At 41.0% G+C, this 19,849-nt stretch overlaps 1 long non-coding RNA gene across 2 annotated transcripts in view; it reads left to right on the forward strand.

Moving 5' to 3' along the window:
* The window catches only part of LOC115087191, a 130,941-nt gene that overhangs the window by 80,202 nt on the left and 30,890 nt on the right, over positions 1–19,849 (forward strand). For both annotated transcript variants that reach the window (XR_003855455.1, XR_003855454.1), the window contains exon 3: positions 9,587–9,642. This is a non-coding gene — a long non-coding RNA (uncharacterized LOC115087191). The remainder of the gene's footprint in view (positions 1–9,586; positions 9,643–19,849) is intronic.

The raw sequence follows: 19,849 nt of genomic DNA on the forward strand, positions 1-19,849 counted from the left end.
TGCTTCTCGCCAAGGATTGCAGAAATGACGTCCTCACTCCTCGCTCGATCACCAGGGAGTTGTGGTAAGTCTGGGGGGGGATTAAGGAGGGTGAGGGGGTTTAAATTTTTATTTTGGCTCAACAATCGCGATTTCCCACATATCGAACATATCTATGTTCGATATGTGGGAAATCCGATCGTTTATGTCGAATCAATTTTTTAAGTAAAAAAAAAATATGAGTTGCGTTTTACTAATGCGGTCAATCCGAATGCACACCCCTAATAGGAAGCATTCCTAAGCTAGACTGAATGAAAGAGGTTAATTTGCAAGAGAATACGTCTTGCAATTTCAGTGCTTCCACTCAAAATGCACATCTTATGCTGTATACAGAACATGCTTGAAACTTGCCAAGGAACCTGAGTATGGGGCATGATACATAGTCTTGAGCCACAATTTATGCCATCACTGTCCAAATATATTCCAGATTGGCAGAAGTCACTGTGATGTGAGAAGCTTGCACTTTCAATGGCAGTTTGCATCATGGGGCGGTATCTCCACTTATTTTCATATTTGTTGAATAGATGTTCTTGCATGAAATAGGCAGTAGGCCTTTGTAGGCTTTTCTATACTATGGTAATCAGCGCCACCTCCAAATAGTTGAGTTACTGACTTAAAGGGAATATCTATTTTAGCAATGATACATTCTCAGATCTTCTTCTAGATCTAGTGTCTTCTGTTGACCTTTAGACTACAATTCTTCGAGTATTCTTCTATATCTATTTGTTTCATTTGCCCTCAGATCTTTAACAATAATACGAAGGAAGATAAGATTGGGATTAGTGATGTCAGAGAATGGATAGATACACTGTAGTTAGGTTTCTGAGTTCATAGATGTGAGGAGTTCAAGTAGCTTTGATGGTCGAAGATAAATGGATTCTTTGCAAGTTGGAAAAGGATGCAAATCATATAAACATTTTGTTATGCATAGCTTTTTGGATGTGGCTGAACCAGAAGCACAGATTTCAATGGTCTCAAAAGCTCAGATATTATAACATGATTTAATATTGTTTTTGTTAGTACAATAAAAGATATCACAACCTGTAAAAAAAAATCATGATTATACAGAAAAGACAAAGCCTTGCAAGATCAAGAAACCCCTAAAGAAACACACTAAAACCTGGAACTCCTAAAACATTCCAAAAAACTGATTATATACACAAAGCCTAACATTTTTCACCAGAAAATCCACTCTTGTAAAATAACTAGGACTGCACTCTTATCACACTGGTAAATTTCTCTGTAGCAGGCAATGATTTCTCGAGATGTTTAAGAAGTATAAGGATAGCATATGCCCATCAAATTGGCTAGTTAATAGGTTATATGACTATGATTGTGGAAGTAAATTGCATTGGCTTATGGTCCAATAACAGGATATTAAAAAGGGAGGTGGGAAGATATTTCTGCCTTGTACCCTGGAATTATCTAAAAGGTTAGGATTTTGTTTGTGCTCTACAAAATTGTTTGTGCTCTACAAAATCTGGATTCAGTTCATCCAGCACAGATACTGCATTTGGAAATCTCCAGAGCCTAGGAAATGAAATGTGTGATAGGATATTGGAATTTGGGCAGACAAACTGAAATCCCCTGGCTTTATTTGGTCTGCTTGCTCCATGCTAGCATCTGGTATGGACATCTAAATCAATACTGTGTTTTAAAATAGGCAAAATATCTTACTCTTATACCATCCTCCTTGAAATTGTTCTCTTCATGTGTTGGTGTAAGTACAAAATGGAACACATCAAATAATTATATATTAGCATTCCATGTGTTACACTATATTTAATGTCCGTGCTTCAGTTTGTCAGGTAAAAGGATGATCCAAAATTGCTTGAAGAAAATCCTTTTGTGTGGAAGATCTAAATATGCTGATCCAATTTCTTGCTAACCGGATAAATTATAATAGCTAGCATTAGCAATTAATGCAAGAGTGAGGCCTAGGGCATTGCATAAAAACCATAATAGCTACAGTGTTGTGATGGCATACATCTTTTTATGAGAGGAAAAGGGATCCTGAGTGAGAAATTCAGATCCTACATCAGCAGGTGCATAAACTAGAGGATGGGGATGGCAGATGAGCTTTCTTGAACAAATGAAGATTGTGGCAGAAAACACAAAAGTGTGAATCTCCCAAGGCTATCCTTGAGAAACAGAGTAGACAAAAGGGACAGACATGAGGCTATACAAAAGCTCTAGGAGTGGTTGACTTCTTGACAGTTAACTTTCAATAAAAAGATGCAGAGTTAAGCATTTGAAATGCAGAAATCCGAGGGTGTGGTGCCCTTTGGGAGTGAGATTATGATGTCGAAGGAGCAGGAAAGAGACCTTGGGGTGACTATATCCAGTAATTTCAAGATAGCGATACAGTGCAATAAGACACTGGCCAGAGATGGAGGGATGCTAGAATGCATAATGAAAGGCACAACTAGTAAAAAAAAAAAAAAAAAAAAAAAAGTAAAATCAATAATAAAATAAAAAATACGTATTTAAAGTAATGCTAATAGAGAAAGATTGGGGGGAAAGCAGAGAAATCTACAGCTTTTAAAAACTGTCTTTACCCCTGATTACTCAAAAAGGGTGGGGGAGCATGAGAAAACAGATCCACCCCAATGTCACCAATTTTTAAAGGGTACTTCCTGTCCCAAACACAAAATTGTGTGAAAAATAATTAAGAAAATGAAGAAGTCCCTCTTGAACAAGGAGCTGGTTAGTTGACATACCAAATATGTGAGCACTGCAGTGTATGGAAGGTCTCTCTCTCCTGGGGGTCTTCCCTAAATAGTTTACTTGGAACTAAACAGAAAGGAGACTGGTTTCAGTCTCTTACAGAAAGTCCACAATCCACCAGTTTTTCTTTCCCAGTACCTGCCAGCAAGGGTTTATGCTTGACTTCAGCTGAAGGGCCTAAGCAGTTAAGATGAGATACTGAATTTGTGACAAAAGGCAAGGAAATAAACATTTTCTCTCCTCTGCTAAGATAATTTCTGTACAAAGTTTAGATTACTTAACTCAGTCTCTTAGGAGGGTGATCCAGCCATGTGCTCCTGGACCTGGCTATTTCTGGAAGGGAAGTCTCTCAGCTCCTGGCTCCTCTGTCCCTTGTTGGGATTTTACATGTAGCTTGGCTATGAAGCAAGAACAAATGTCTGTATCTCTATTTCCTCAGAGTGCAAACTTCTATCTCTCCCTTTCGATTATTCCTGCTCTTCAGGAAAACTGATTGCAGGGCTGCCAGATGTACTCCTCTCTTCCTGGCTCCTGGCCCCAACTCCTGGCCATCCCCACCCTGCACACACAGACAAAGCCAGCCAGTTTTTGCCTTTTCTTCCTTAAATGGTCTCCCAGCATTCCTTCGGCTTCTTCCTTTGCTGGCTGTATAATGCTGTTCTCTGAGCAGGCTAAACAGCACAGCCCTTTTCCCAATTTACTAACATTGTGAGTGTTGGATGCTGGTTCTTGCAGAACGTTTGTCATTCATAGGAGAGCACAGGGGATTTGATATATTTTTATATTCCTTCACCTTGGCTGTTGCAGCTTGCAGTCTCTACATGGGTCAAAAACCCTTTTTGGTAAGTCCAAAACACATCAATCAGATCCAAACACAGATTAGTCCACATTGTGAGGCTCCATCACATGATAAGCGCATGGGGGCAGGAACCTGGTTATAGTAGTTTTACACTTGGAATTCAGCATTGTGTACCTGTATTTGGGATTAGTGTTCCCTACATGCATTACTTTGCACTTGTCCACATTAAATTGCATCTGCCATTTAGATGCCCATTCTCATAGTCCCACAATGTCCTTCTGCATTTCCTTACAATCCACTGTTGTTTTAATGACTCAAAATATTTTCATGCCATCTGCAAATTTTTCCCCTCACTCATTCCTTTTTCCAGATCATTTATGAATATGCTAAATATTTATTTATTTATCGAGTTTTATATACCGTCATTCGGTTTTGCGATCATAACGGTTTACAAAAAATACGATGGTTTACAAGTTTAAGGAGATTAACAAGGTTTTAAAAAAAGGTTTGAATGATTGTTAACATAGACATCATATACAAGTTATTTGCTGTTCAGTTTTTTCACGTTTCAATTCTTTGTTATAATATATACTGGTATTGAGTTTCAGTTTTCTTAAGGTTAGACCGGAGGGGGTTGGCGTTGTTTTGTTCATTGGGTGAGTTGGTATGCTTTGGTGAACATCCATGTTTTTAGATCTTTTTTGAAAGTTTTTAGGTTTTCTTGAGTTCTGAGTTCGGTTAGGAGGGACTTCCAGAATTTCGGGCTTCCTAGAGAGATTGCTCTCTTTTGGGTTGAGGTGAGTTGTTTGGAACAAGTAGGTGGTGTCTTTAGAAGTCCTTTATTTGCTGATCTGAGGTTTCTGTTTGGGGTATGTAGTTTTATGGAGGAACTTAGCCAGTTTTCTTGTTTTTCATATATGATTTTATGTAGTATGGATAGTATTTTATATTCAATCCTGAATTTTATTGGTAGCCAGTGTAGTGAGATAAGTGTTAGAATGATGTGGTCATGTTTTTTGATCCAGTGAGGATTCTTGCGGCTGCGTTTGGTAGGATTTGGAGTGGATGGATAGTGTTGAGGTAAGTTGAAAAGGAGTGAGTTATAGTAGTCCAGGTTAGAGAAAATGAGTAATTGAAGGACTGATCTGAAGTCGTTGGTGGAAAGGAAAGGTTTTAATTGATGGAGTGTTAGTAGTTTATGATATCCGTCTTTGATTTTTGTTGTGATGTGGTTTTTGAAAGAAAGTTCCTTGTCAATTATTACTCCAAGATTGTGGGCATGATTGAACGGAGATATAATCATATTTTGGTTCATTAGGTTGAGTGGTGGAAGTTGAGGAGAGTTGTTCTTTCTGTCTAATATGATTATTTCAGTCTTGTTGAAGTTAAGGATGAGTTTTAACTTGGTTAGTATTTCCTTTATTCTGCTTAGGTAAGTGGCTGTTAATTTGTATGTTTCTGCTAGTGATTTTTGTATTGGGATTAATATTTGAATGTCATCAGCATAGAAGAAGTGGGTCAAATTAAGATTTGATAAGAAGTGGCATATTGGAAGCAGATAGATGTTGAAGAGCGTCGCTGATAGAGCGGATCCTTGGGGAACTCCAGTGTTTAGATTAATTTTCTTTGAGAGGGTATCATTGAGCAGCACTTGGTAGGTTCTTTGTGATAGGTATGAAGTGAACCATTGTAGAGATGTTTCCTTTGCCCCAATTTCAGATAGATGGTCAATCATGATAGAGTGGTTTACTGTATCAAAGGCTGCTGATAGGTCGAGTAGGACTAGAAGGTAGCTGTGGCCGTTTTCGAAACCTTTGAGTATGAAGTCGTTCATTGCTAGTAGTAGAGTCTCCATGTTCAGTTGCTTTCTGAAGCCAAATTGCATAGGTAGCAGCATAGTACAGTTTAGTGTAGGATAATACAGGATAGTACAGTTTCCAGTACAGATTCCTGAGGTATTCCACTAATTACTTTTCTCCATTTGAAAAACTGACCATTTAGTCCCACCCTCTATTTCTTGTCCCTTATCCAGTTGCCAATCTGTCTCTGGATACTCCCTCTGATCCCTTTACCTCACAATTTCCCGAGGAGTCTGTCATGAGGGACTTTGTTACATGCCTTTCTGAAAATCCAAATATACTATATCAGTTGTTTTATCTTAATCCATGTGTTTATTTACACCTTCAAAAGGGGTTGCAGAAATAGAATGACAGACAATAATAACTGGAAAAGCTGAGGCTGGGAAAGTAATCAGGAGAGTAAAGGTGGAAGAAAAATTAGCACAGTAAAAGAGGAGGAAAAATCTTTTTTTTTCAGATACATTAGTGACAGGACGAAATACAAATATGGGATTGTAAGACTCAAAAAACAGAGGGGGAAAATGTGGGGAGACTGAGGATAAACTGGAATTGCTTTTTCTTGGAGTAGGACCACAGAAAGCTGCCACAAATAGTAATGGAAATGAAATAGATCTCAAACAATTCTCAGAAGACTGTGGTCACCAGGAGCCAGCAATACTAAAAGTAGACAAAGTGATGGGTCCGGAAGGGGTACATTCAAGGGTATTAAGGGAAATGAGGGAGGTTCTGGCTGTTTCATTATCTGATTTTTTTCAACAATTCTTTAGAATCAGGAGTGGTTCCAAAGGACTAGACAAGCAGAGGTGGTTCCTCTTCACAAAAGTGAATATAAGGAGGAGTTTGAAAACTACAGGACAAATAGTGGTGGTAAATTAATGAATTTGTAGCTAAAAAAAAAGAGCATAGTGCAGTTTCTGGAATCCAATGGATTTGAAGAAACATGATTTTCCCATAGGTAGGTTTTGACGGATGAATCTAATTAATCTGTCTGACTGGGTGACCAGAGAGGTAGATCAGGTGAGATTGCTAGATATAGTGCTTAAGGCCTTTGTCTTGTCTGGTATTGATTAACTTACTGTATACTAGGCTTCCTGCAAACGTACTTTGTGTGCTTCATATCATACCAAATTCTGTTGCCCATACATTAACTGACTCAAATATGAGAGATCATATCACTCATATCCCCCCTTCTCTCCATTTGCTCCCTGTGCAATAGAGGGTCAAATTCAAACATGCCATGTTAATCCACAAATTATTTAATAACACTTCATCATTTTGGATCACTTCTACTTTAAGTATTTATTACACTAAGATCTGTGAACCATTGCCTACTGGAGGTTCCCTCTTTGCGCTGTGCTCACCTGGCTGAGGCTCATGAGCTTGCCTTCTCTTTCACTGCCCTCCCCCCGGAACACTTTCCAGGAGCAGTTACGGCCAATGATTTACACACAAGTGTTAAAAATCTTCCTGTTCCAGGATGCTTTTGAAACAGATGTCTAGATACATTTGGCTGACTATTATTGGGTCTGTGTGTATATGGTAAATTCACTGGCTGAGTTGCTTGTATGTTTGTTTTTTTGAGTGTTTTGATGTACCTACCACAAACTTGAGTGATTGGACTATAAATCTTAAATAAAATAAAATAAATAGTGTGCTTGGATTTCAGCAAGGTATAGGCAACTTATAAACAAGCAGTGCCCTAGGTATAGGTCTTAAATTGATTGACTGGGTTAGAAACTGGTTGAGTTGGAGGCCACAAAGGGTGGTGGTGTACGGAGTTTGTTGCAAGAAAGAGGGGATATCAGTGGTATGCTCTAGTGATTGGTCTTCTGTTTGATTCTGTTCAACAGTTATGTAAGTGATATTGTGGAAGGGCTTTTGAAAAATGTTCTCCTTTTTTACAAATGATTCCAAATTTTGCAACAGGGTAAACATCCTGGAAGGTGTGGAAGACATGAAGAAGGATCTCTCTAATGAAGTTTGAGGATTGAGCTAGATTCTGGCAGCTAAGATTTAATGCTAAAAATGCAGGGTTATGCTTTAGGGTTGTAAACACCCAAGGAAATATTACAGTATAGGAGATTTCTATGCACAAAACGAGCGGGATCTGAAAGTGAACATATCTGATGATCTTAAGATGTTCAAATAGGTAGATAAAATGATAAAAGCCAGAAAGATTCTTGGGTGCATAGGGAGAAGAACAGCTAGCAGAAAATGGGAGGTGATTTTCCTTCTGTCTAAGTCTTTGGTGAGATCTCATTTGGAGTACTTTGTACAATTTTAGAGACTGCATCTTCAAATAGCTATAAACCATAGTCTAAAGGGCCCCTAATAAAATGATAGGAGGCCTTCATCATAATGCATATTGGGACAAACAGTATCTAAACATGCATACCATGGAGGAAAGGAAGGAAAGGGGAGATATGATAGAGACATTTAAATACCTCCAAGGAATAAATGCTTAGCAAAATTTGTTTCTTTCAATGGAAAGGAGGCTGTGAACAAAGGGTTATGGTATGGTAGGAACCTTTGTTTTCAAATTTTATTTTTCCCTGGAATTTATCATTGTTTATTATACCTAACAGACCGCATCATTCTTCAAAATATGTTATGACATTAAAGCATACTTAACGTCATAACACATGCGAAAAATGCTGTAGCGCACGGCGTGAATGCAAATTTTGGGGGGGGGCGGGATCAGGGAGGAGTTTTGGGCAAAAATTAGTTAAATCAGGGGACATAATCACACTGTGCGATAACTTAACACATGCTATCGCATGGTCTTAATAACTACACTTTTTTCCCTGGTGTTAAGCTGTGCGATATGCCCAAAATGGCCATAATGCAATTTGTGATAAATTTTTGGAATTGCATTTTGGCCATTTCTGGGCTTGGAGGGGGGGGGGGGAGAGGAGGGGAGAAGGAGGGGAGGGCAGAGAGAGAGAGCGCCTCTGGGGAAGGCTTCACTGTGTGCACCTATTTAAATCTCTATAGGAGGGCCGCCTAATAGGTCGAGGTGAGGTGTTAGTGGTAGTTTAAGTTTAGGGGCCAGTTTCACATGAAGCATGAGCTGTACGAACAGCACAGTACACCTTGGTGAAGATTTGACATCATTTGGAGTGAGAAAATCTAACAAAGATGAAATTTTGTACTATAATCTCTCACCCTAGCATGATAGTACCCTTTTATAAGAGTCCATCAAGCTAGGGTGAGAGAACATAGTACAAAATTTCATCTTTGTTAGACTTTCCTCACTCCAAATGATGTCAAATCTTCACCAAGGTATACTGTGCTGTTCGTACATCTCATGCAGTAAACAAAGTGGAGATCGGTGTATAAGAGAGACCTTTATTGAAAGGAAACATGTGCTATCATGTCCGGAAGCGCTCTCTCCCTCTCTCTCTAGCTGTTATTTCTCCTTATACACTAAATGCTTTGGAAAAGCAGCAATGTTCCCTCCCTCTGAGTTCTTATCAATTTCAGGCACAGCTGTGTAGTCTCTCAGGCTTTAGTTTAATTGCTTGCTTTCTCATCATAGACCTACTGGAATAACTAAAATAGACTCTTACCTGTTCGTAAGCATTTCACAGTGCAAAACAGTAAATATGAGTTAACTCAGAGGTTGGCCTGTAACCTTCAAACAAGTCTGTGTCTTGGTGAAAACTCTGAATCCACTTGGCCCAGCCTCCACACACATCCTCAACCAAAGTAGCAAAAAATGACTCCAACACTCACTCAGTGGCTTTGCAGTATTCTTGCTCCCTGTCCCATGCAACCCATGTTTCCCACTTTGCGTGAGTGACCAGTGCTCTCCAGGACTGGGAAGGTGGCCCATCTCCATTGTGGGGGAAGAGGATATTACAGTAATTTTTTAAATATTATTATTCAGTGCTAGTATACTAGCAAAATTCCCATGATACCATGGCAGCAGTCCAAACAGATGACCAAAATTGCACGTTATAAGCCTACTGGAAATAGAGCAAATTATTTGGTATTATAAATGCTGAGCAGTACTGTTTTAGTGCTGCAAATCCAGGGGCGAAAAGATGCATTTCAGCCTGACCTTTGGCCTGCTTATTTAGGATAAAATACTGCTTTAACAAAATTATACTTTCTTCAGGACCATTTACAAGTGTGATTAACCTTAAAATCTGCTTTTCAGCTGATGTGGTTTGAACCTCAGTCTAACCCTTTCAGCTCTCCATCAAGTGATTGCTAGTAAGTATGCCTGCTTGATTAAGTATTTTGCTTGTAATGTGTTCTTGAATGTGTTGATTTTGATATGCATTGATTAAATGAAACTGAGAGATGACAAAAACTGCAGATAAAATACTGGATGTAAAAATGTACTGAATGTGATAAAATAAGATTTTTTTTTTTTAAGAGTATACGTACAAGTGACAGCCATAACGGATTGTATGTAGTCATATATAAAGTATATGCTTAAGTGTAAAGTCCGGACTGATTCAATAATGCTCCAGTTTCTTTAAACAAGGATGTAAGGCTATCAAGCATAGAGATCTGGGTTTAATTACTTGGTTGGGTCTTCTGCTCCCTGAGCTAGCCAGGGTTGGGAAAATTGCAGAGGTGGAGAAAGTCATGGTCATCGCTTAAGGGTTACACCTCATGACCTTATTCAGGGTCCATGATTTTAGGGTTCCGGAAGGAGCTCTGATACATGGCCTCTGAGGACTGCCTCTGCAATGAATGGGCTGAGTTGGGAAGAGATATGAAATGGGAGCACGCCCCCTCACCCTGGGTAGTTACAGATGAAGGCTGATGTGTCAGGATTCCTGGATTGGTTTTTATTGTGTTGGAAGAAAAGAGAGGAACTATTGGACAACAAAATGTCCAATCCACTGGGTCTGTGAGGTGACAGAAACCAATATCTGTAGAATCTCTAAAATTTACGTTAATTCCTAGTAGAAAAAAGTATTGCTGGGAATATGAAATTCATAAATTTACTCCTTAAGTATTTGAGTATCTGTAAAATGTTACTTCTGTAACATCCCATGCCCTAGCCAGCCCAAGAAATGGGACTCAGGTGTCGAACCTAGGTTTTCTGTATAGCCATACCTGATAACGTTTGAGGTCTGGTCACCCTGAAATTGGTATAAATTAGGAGGGGGGGCACTTTCTTCTCCTCCCCTGCAGACTCTTATGCATATTCTCAACTCTTACACAGACTCACAGACTCTTCACCCGCCCCCCCAGGCCCCCAACACTTCTTTCTTGCCTCCAATACCAGTCACACCAGCCTCTAAATTTTCTAGCTGCCACTACCTCCTCTTTCTTTCAGCCCACGTAGGCTGATAGCTCCTCCTCTTTCTGGCCCAGGTGGGCTACTGTTGCCTCCTCTTTCCAGCCTGCAAGGGCTGATGCAGCCTCCTCCTCCTCCTTTGTCTGGCCCACAGGGGCCTATTCAGGCAGCATCCAGAGATTTCCAGTGTTCCCCTCGAGACCTGGAGCTTTATACAAAATCCCAGAATCTCCAGGTGAAACTCAGAGAATTCCCAGGCATGTGTGTATAGTAGTATGGCTGCTGGCACTGGACCATCTTCAGACAGTGTGAAGCAAGCAGTGCGCTGATCTGAAAGTGATCAAGCTTGTTTTTTTTCCTACAGGTGCAAAAACATGGCTGTGCTCAGTATTAGGAATTACTGCATGAAACAGATATTAGTAGCTAAAACATTCAATTATATTAAGAGAACAAGACTAGGGAGTTTTTTTTTTACTGATCAGCTTCTTAACATACTTCCTCTTGTGCGGGACAGGGGGGATAAGTATGTGAATGAATGGAACTTATGTGCTTTTTCTTTTATGGAATGCACTTCTGACCTAATCCCACCCTAAAGGTAGGAGAAGGACATGTTCCATAGATGGCATCATCAAAAGTCATAAAAAGAGCATGGAGTGTAAAAAAAAAAAAAAAAAGACCAGTTGCTAATACGTTATTATTAAATGTATACAAGGCTCACCATATTATTCAATCAAGTAATCTTAGGTCCTAACAAATGAAGATTTTTTGGGTTGGTTTTTTTTTACAATTTAATTTTTATTAAAGTTTAAATCATTTACAAAAATGAAATTAAAAAAAAGACATCTATAACACTGCATGAAATTTCAAAAAGAAGACATTAATAGGAAATATCCAATGTAAGTTATAATTTAGTTCTCATTAATAAGAAAAGGGGGAAACAAAAGGAGAAGAAATAAAAGAAATAACAAGCAGGAGGCTGCCGCAGATTTAAACTTGTGGCTACCAAATCATGGGTTACAATAAAAGTGCATTCTAATTCCCCATATTTTTGTCATCTAAATGTAAAGGGTCACAAAAAGAAACTTATTCTTTTGATAAACAATACATTTACAAGGAAATTTAAGAAAGCAAGCAGCTCCCAGGGCTATAACTCTATCTCAGCAAATGAAATGGTTTCCTACGAGTTTATGCAGCACGAGAAATATCAGGAAATACTTGCATTTTCTGACCACAAAAAAAATAATTATTTTTCTTGAAATATTTCTACAGCACTGAGTCTTAGCACAAAAAAGAAACCAAGAGGGTGATTCCATGCCCCCCCTCCCTTACCCCATGAACCTATGTTCTCCCTCTCTCTGGACCTCATCTCTGACCTGCATTTGGTAGTGGCACTTAGCATGGGATCTATGAACCAATTTGTATTCACAGGATCCACTCCGTCCTTTCTTCCTGTATGAACGTCTTTTTAAGACTGGAAACCTAGGACTGGTTTGCAGGCATTGCACTGTTCTTGCTGCTGCTTCTCTGCTTTGGGTGAGTGAAATGAGGAGGAGTGTGTCTGCTAGCATATTTTTGTTTTGGTCATTGTGTGGGGTAGTGTGAATTTTGAAGTGTTAAAATGGGGTCATATTTGATAAAAAAAATTGGGAAAGAGATGGATAACGCAGTAGATAATGGCCCATCAGTCTGCCCAATTGACTTCCTGACTTGCTGTCTATATTTTGGGTTGATTAGCATATACTGTACATTCCCATATTTAACTCCAGCTCCACCCATATCTTATTCAGTCTCTCAGTCCTGTTCACACCACTACCCTCTATCTCTGTCTTGAGCATGTTTTAAATTCCATTACTGTGCCAACCTCCACTATCTTTACTCATAATCTGTTTCAAACCTTATTTTCCATTTTGGTTATTGCAAGTCCCATATTTAATCCAAGCCAGGCCCCCCACCCTTGTCTTACCCCCAAGGTTTGTAATAACCCAAATAGTGCCGCCCAATACTAGTTGGGACTGTTGTCTGAAACATCTAGCCATGCCATGCTCATTGAAGTTAGGGTTATAGGCATGGCCATTCTTTGCAGGTTACCCCCAGCCTTTTCAGAAACCTGATGTAACTGTACCACTGCTCTTAGTGTTGTAACAATGGCCACTCCATGCAAGCAACCCAGCCTTCTTGGAAACCTAATGCAGTTGTACTGCCATGTTGGCATACGTTCTTCCCTCTTTGGGCCTCTAAAATTCCAATTGACTGAGCAAACTCTCAAGATCCTCCTATCAGTTAAGTCCCGCCTTCCTAACCGCTGCGCTCTATGTTGGAACCAAACATGTTTCAATTAAGTCATGGTTTTGGTTGCCACTACCTCTGGTGGCTGGGCTAGATGAAGAATTTTCAGACTGGGGAAATAGCCTGATTAGTTAATCACTAGCTTGTAGCCTAATAAAGGTCTTTCTGATTGAGCTGAAATCCTCCTGCAGAATTAAAAATAAAAGGCATCCAGATAGAAATAGATCTAAACTACAAATCATTGGCATTTCAGATGGTCTTATTGTTGCATGGCTCACAGTTCTTTGCATAAAATTGATGCAGGTTTGTAATGACACAGTTGTCTTGTTAGATCATTGCTCCTAGCTTTGATTGCCATTCCATCAAGAGCACTTATGCTTCAGATTCCCAGTTTTCCATTTTACAGAAAACTACAGATAGAATTACAGTTTCAATGTCAGCTTTATTTAAGAAAAGGGCAGTGGGTGGAGTTGAGAGGGAATCACGCCTGTATGTAAGTGCTGCTGAAGGAAGGAATTGAGGGAGAGCATTCAGAAGTGATGGCATCCTTAGACTATGTTCTTTATCTTTACTGGTGCTAACACAGATGGTTTTAGCAGGGATCAGTGACAGAATAACACAAACCCTCAAGCAAAGATCATGAAAAGGCAGTGGGCAGAGCACATCAAGAGCTCAGTTTTCAAAAGGTTTTACGTAAAATGGACTTTTGAAAATTGCCCAGCTAGATTCTGGATGAAAGTAAGTATGCAGTTAAAAAGCGTATAATTTTCAAGTAATACATAAGAAAACTTTGTACAGGAAATAAATGAGACTGGCAATAATGAGTAATTGTACAAAAAGAACCACCACAAAAAATATTATTATTTATCTGGTTTGTATTCTGCCTTTCAGGCACTTCAGTGCAGATTACATTCAGGTACTGTAGGTACTTCCTTATCTCCAGAGAGTTTACAGTCTAAGGGTCTGATTTACTAAGACTTTTTACCCCCATTCTATGTCTGTGGGCAAAATGTTTAGTAAATCATTCCCTAAGTTTGTAGCTAAGGCAATGGGGCATGAAGTGATTTTCCCAAGGACACAAACAGCAGCAGTGGGGAAACAATAAACTTGACCGTCTCTATTTATTGTAATCTGCCTTGAGACCTGCATTGGGAAAGGCAGAATATCAGATATTCATAAATCTAAATATTCATGTCCTAAAAGAAGGGAGGAATCTACAAAAATCAGAGGAAATAAAACATAAACAAAACATGTCATAACCAAGAGCCTACAAATAAATTAAATGGTGTCATGAACAGAACTACTACTACTACCATTAAGCATTCCTAAAGAGGTACTAGACATACACAGCACCGTACAGAGACACATAAGAGACAGTCCCTGCTTCTTGGAGCTTACATTCTACTCAAGACCTAGTAAACCAGAATCTTTGAGAAATGTATTTGTTGTAGAGCAGTACTATGGCTTTAAAAGCAGTTTCAAGAAAGTGAGTTTTTAAACTGGATTTGAATACTGCAAAAAAGGGAGCATGACGCACAAACTCAGGAAGTCTCTTCCAGGCATAAGGCACAGCAAGGTGGAAAGCACAGGATCAGACGTTGGCGGTGGAGGAGAGGCAACAGATAAGATCAACCTGCCCAATAAATGGTGTTCATTACCCTCCTGGCTTGCCACTTGAGACCCAATTCCTGAGAAAACTGCTGAGGTTCTTATTCTAGATTTTCTCCCAAACAAAAAAAAAGGAACTAAATGGTCAGGGTCAGAAAAAGTAAACTGTTTTCCCTGAAACTTACACACTTGCAGGGGGAACAAGGAAAAACTCAGTGTCAAGGACTAATACTTCCTGGCACAATGCCAGGAAACCCTGTGTTATGCCTGTTGGTCGCAGACAGCTGCGACCTCTCATGCTCATCTCTTTTCTCCCTGCACCGTCAAGTCTGGGAAGAATGGTGGCCTCTGCTAGTCTCCGCCGACCTCTCCAGCGTTCGTGGGACAGTGTGGGTGCTGCCGACCGCCATCTTGGATATGTAATTTCTTAGGCGCGTGCACGCATGCACAAGGGCCTCCTTTGTACACGTCATGGTGGGAACCTCGGGGGCGTCCTCTCCCGATGACGTCAATCTGCTATTGTATTTAACCTGACCGGCCCTTGCCTTCTACCAGTTAGCAAGGAGTTCCATCCTGCTGAATCTGCCTCATTCAAGGACGTCCTGTTCCTGACTGGTCTTGGCATCCAACGCTCTGGCATCCAGCCCCCTCCTCGGGGGCTCCTCGGAGGGCCTACCTGCCTGACTGCTACCAGACCTGCTTCTCAGGTCTCTCTCTCTCCTGGAACCATCTCTAGTGAGTACCTCTACTGACTTCTACTATACGAACTGTATTGAGGATTTCCCATGGTGTACCCTGTACCTCGGGCCACTGCCGCCTTTCCTTCAGTAGAAGCTATTCAGCATTTCCTACACTGCTGAGTATTGACTCACCATCTACGGGAGCCACTTCCAGGTTCCAGCATCTCTACCAGTTCTTCAACATCTACTGTACAGACATCCTCGGCATACCCCGCTCCGTGGGCCACTACCAGATCTGTATTCCTGACGTACCTACACTCGTCAGAAGGGATCCCCGACATACCCCGCTCTGCAGGTCATTACCGGATCTTCTCAACTGTGGCCTTGCTCTGGCTATTAGGGATGTGAATTGTTTTTATGATGACTGAAAATATCGTACGATATTTTCAAACTCGTCAGAAATCGGGGGCTTCTCAAAACCGATAGGAAAACCCCCACAAAATTGTTTGCGGGGTTCTCTTATCATTTTGGGGGAGGGCGGGAAAAATGGCACACAAAAACAACCCCTAAACCCACCCCGACCCTTTAAAACACATCCTTTAGCATTTCCGACCCCCCTCTCGACCCCCCCTCCCCCCAAAACTTTTTAAAAGTACCTGGTGGTCTAGTGGGGGTCCTGGGAGCGATCTCCTGCTCTCGGGCTGTCAGCTGCCACTAATCAAAATGGCGCTGATGGCCCTTTGCCCTTACCATGTGACAGGGGCTATTGATGCTATTGGCTAGCCCATGTCACATGGTAGGAGCAATGGACAGCCGGCACCATCCATTACGCCTGCTGAAAGTGAGGCTCACAGGGCTCCTCCCTGTGGGCAGAGACAACTCTCATCTCAGCCCAGGGTTCACATTCTTACAAAATATAACACCCTGCAGATGTCGGGAAACACTCACTTTGTGACCAAGACAAAGGTCATCTATATGATGAAAAATCTCTTGTGAATTCAATTTGTATTCATTTCCAAAGCAACGGATGTCAGTGTGAACCTCCTTCCTCCCTTATCCAGGGACTGCTCCAGAACTCGTGATTTACAAACTGTCAAAGATTGCCTGACCTCCTCCACTCCTTGGAAGGGTCTCCTTGTGTCTGACCAGTGGAGTGTGGTAGGCATTTGTAATAGATAGTATGACTTCGCCCAGGAATGTAAGAACTTCTGATAACTAACAACTAAACATATCCACAGGGGTGATACTCTTTGCCTTGGAGGAGTTGGTGTGGTACCCCTAAAGTCTGACCACTAGATGTCACCTAATCGCTGTAGAACAAACTACTAGCTAGAGGGAATACCATTTTACAGCTCCTCCTTTATGAGATAGCTGAGTGGGTGGACCCTGCTATAACTAGGTGCCTAGGGCAAGATTCACGAGGAGTGAGAGGAAGGAGGTTGGGGTGAGAGGAGCCCTTTTGTAGTGGGTCCTTTCCCTTAAGGTGAGGCCTACAGCTACTTCACAGATTTCTTTATGGAAAAAACACCTGCCTGTACATTCCCTACCAGGTTAGGTGTTAATATAGAGATCAAAAGAATTTACTACGGATTTGGACTGTGTTGAAGATTAGTTTGCCTGGGTTACTGGAGCTAGGAGGAAAGATTACCCCCTGGATCCAGAGGCCAGGTCTCCAAATCCTGTTAGTACTCTTCCTAAGCTAATGAATGTCTGCAGGGACAATGTCCCCAGAAGATATTATAACAGTTAGTGAAATACCCTATTATTGGAAGGGGGATGTGTTGGTTACCCTTTTATTTGGAAAGACGTAAGGCCTTCCCTTCTGGGAGGCCCGATTAAGAAGAACTGCAAATAGGATACCAAGGAGCATCAGTGAAGACCCCGACAGGATCTTCAAAAGGGACGCAGGCTTAAAGGGAGTTAGGATTTCCCCAGGAACCCAGCATTCAGCACTTAGAGATAGAGAAAGGACACTCATTGTACAGACACTGACATCATCCGGATGTTGATTACCTATTCACTAAATCAGTAAAGTTAATTTTGAACACTGTGTCCTGCACTTATTGTCCTGATCAGCCTCAGATTTACACTAACCAGCTGCACACCAGAAAGGAAATCACCTCACCGCCTGGGCCACAAGCATCTGCTTTCCCCCATGGAAAGAACTCGCCCCTGGGGTAATACAATTGGAGGGGATCTGTGGCAAAGGAAAAAAAGGATCTGTGGCAAAGGAAAAAATAGCCTCCAACAATTTACATTTTTTGTATGCCCTCAGAGGAGATACCCCTCAGAAGGGTTACATTGGCATGGCAAAATTTTAGTAGAGTTGTTATCCATAGATTCAGCTTTCCTGTGCAAGAAACATTTATTCTTTATGAGAGAGATGTTCTCCCTTCCAGAGTAGTCACATGAGTAAAACTGTCCTGCAATAAATCTTCAGGGAAATCAACTCTTGGACTTAATAAGCTTACAGGTGAATTTTCAAAGGAGTTGTGCATATAAATATAACATACTACGTAGCAATTTTCAAAAGCCATTTACGCGTTATAAAGTGCACTTAACATGGGTAGAACTTATGGACAATTCAATGGCACATATTGTAGCAATTTTCAAAAGCCCACTTAAGCGGGTAAAGTGTACTTAATTCTAAACGTGTAAATGCTTTGAAAATCAGGCTCTTTGTATTAGTTTCAAAGTTATGCACACAGCCTGAAGTGTAAGTGCCTGTCCTAGAGAGCTCTCCATGCTTCTCCAAGTGTAATATTCTGGGGTTTAGGTGGAACAGAGATTATTACACTGATCCTTACTTCTTGGTTAGTTTAGCGGCAGCCAGTGATCCATTCAGCGAATCTCCCAACATGGAATCACCAGAGTATGCAAATTAAAAAGTTCGACCCAGAGGAGTTTGTAGCGGAATGGACTGTGCTCTTTCCCTGATTAATCTTCTACACATGCCAAGCCTCAAACTTGACACTCGGATCTCGTCCTCCTTCTGGATGAAGGCACATTGCATGACATGGAAGTGATGGCGGACGTCTATTCATCGCAGCTGTCATGTTTCCCCCTTTTTATCTTTGGTGGTAAATAGCAACTTTCTCCCGGGCCAAGGAGGAAGTGTTTTTAAACAGTGGGCCTCCAGGGGCTTTTGTTTGCTTCAGCAATGGGTGGATGAGGACAGCTCCATATTTATTTGTTTCATCAGTTGCAAACACGGTGGGCGATCCTCTCAACTCAGTTTTTTGTCTATCTTCAAGCTCGCCATTGTTTTCAAATATGCAAGGGAGATTCGAGCCAACTAATATTACCTGATGAGGAAGATTCTTTCTTTGATACCCCTCCACATTTCAACAAAATCAAGGTTGGATGTTTCAGTTGAAAGCCACTCTACCCACCACCCACTTACCCCACTTGGCGTCTAAATGACAGGAGGATCTGGGGGAGTCCATAACAGTGGACATTCTGAAAAGAGCCTTCTCCAGCGTAGGGAGGGAACTGCCCTCTGCGGCGCTCTGGGAGACTCAGTTCAAGCTCCTACACCGCACATTTCTCTCAAGAGCAAGGGGAGCCTCCAGACATCTCTGGCCTTCTGATCTATGTCTAAAATGTGGCACGCAGGTGGGAAATCTTTGCCATATGTTCTCTGGATGTACAAAACTGGGACATTTCTGGTCACAAGTCAAGGGATTGATGGAGCAAGTCCTAGGGTGTACGATTCCTTGATCAGGGACATTGTTCTATCTACACATGTTAAGGGAAAAAGAAGTACTCCCCAGAGGGGAATTAAAATATGTCTGCATTGCCCTGGTACTGGTGAAAAAACAAGTTTTATTGACATGGAATTCTGACCTGACACCCACCCCACAAGGGTGGAAGAGTTCAATGCAACAAACGGCACAAATGGAACTCTTGCGGAAAAATTCTATTTCCCACCCAAAAACTCGCATTGCTTTACGTAGTTACTTTCAGTTGTGGGAACGTATGCTTCATTTTTCTATAGGATATGCAGATCTCGCTCCTGTGAATTTGGGCACCTGGGTGTGTGATGTATGAATGTGTGCATGAGTATATGTTAATTGTTAGCTGGGAGGGAGGGAGTTTCTACAAAAATGTGAAAATTGGATCTTTGGGAAAACATATAGTTGTCTGCTGTTATACCGTCAATTTTGGCTGTATTGTAATCTATATGTCAGCTGGTTGGCTATATATTTTGCCCATGTTTGTTATTCCTTTGATCCTAATAAAAGATATCATTTAAAAAAATAAATTTAGGATTTACGCGCGTAAATGGGCCCTGAACGCCGTCCCTTTTTGGTTGCTTGCACACAAGCAAATACGCACGTAATTGGGCCATTTTAAATTACAAGGTGCTCGGCCTAGATACCTGTGTATATATGGACCTTTTAACGCAAGCAACTCTTTTTAAATCTCAGAAAAGTGGTTCCCGGGGATGTGTTCGGACTGGGGAGGAGAATAGTAGACGTAGATTCCATTTTCAAACCTACACATATTAAGGTGAATCTTCAAAGCTGGAAGTGCACCGACATCGGGAGATGGGCATCTAGCACCAGCATGTGTCCACCTGATTTTATAA

Source organism: Rhinatrema bivittatum, chromosome 3 (genome assembly GCF_901001135.1).
Source record: "Rhinatrema bivittatum chromosome 3, aRhiBiv1.1, whole genome shotgun sequence".
NCBI classification, from domain to species: Eukaryota; Metazoa; Chordata; class Amphibia; order Gymnophiona; family Rhinatrematidae; genus Rhinatrema; species Rhinatrema bivittatum.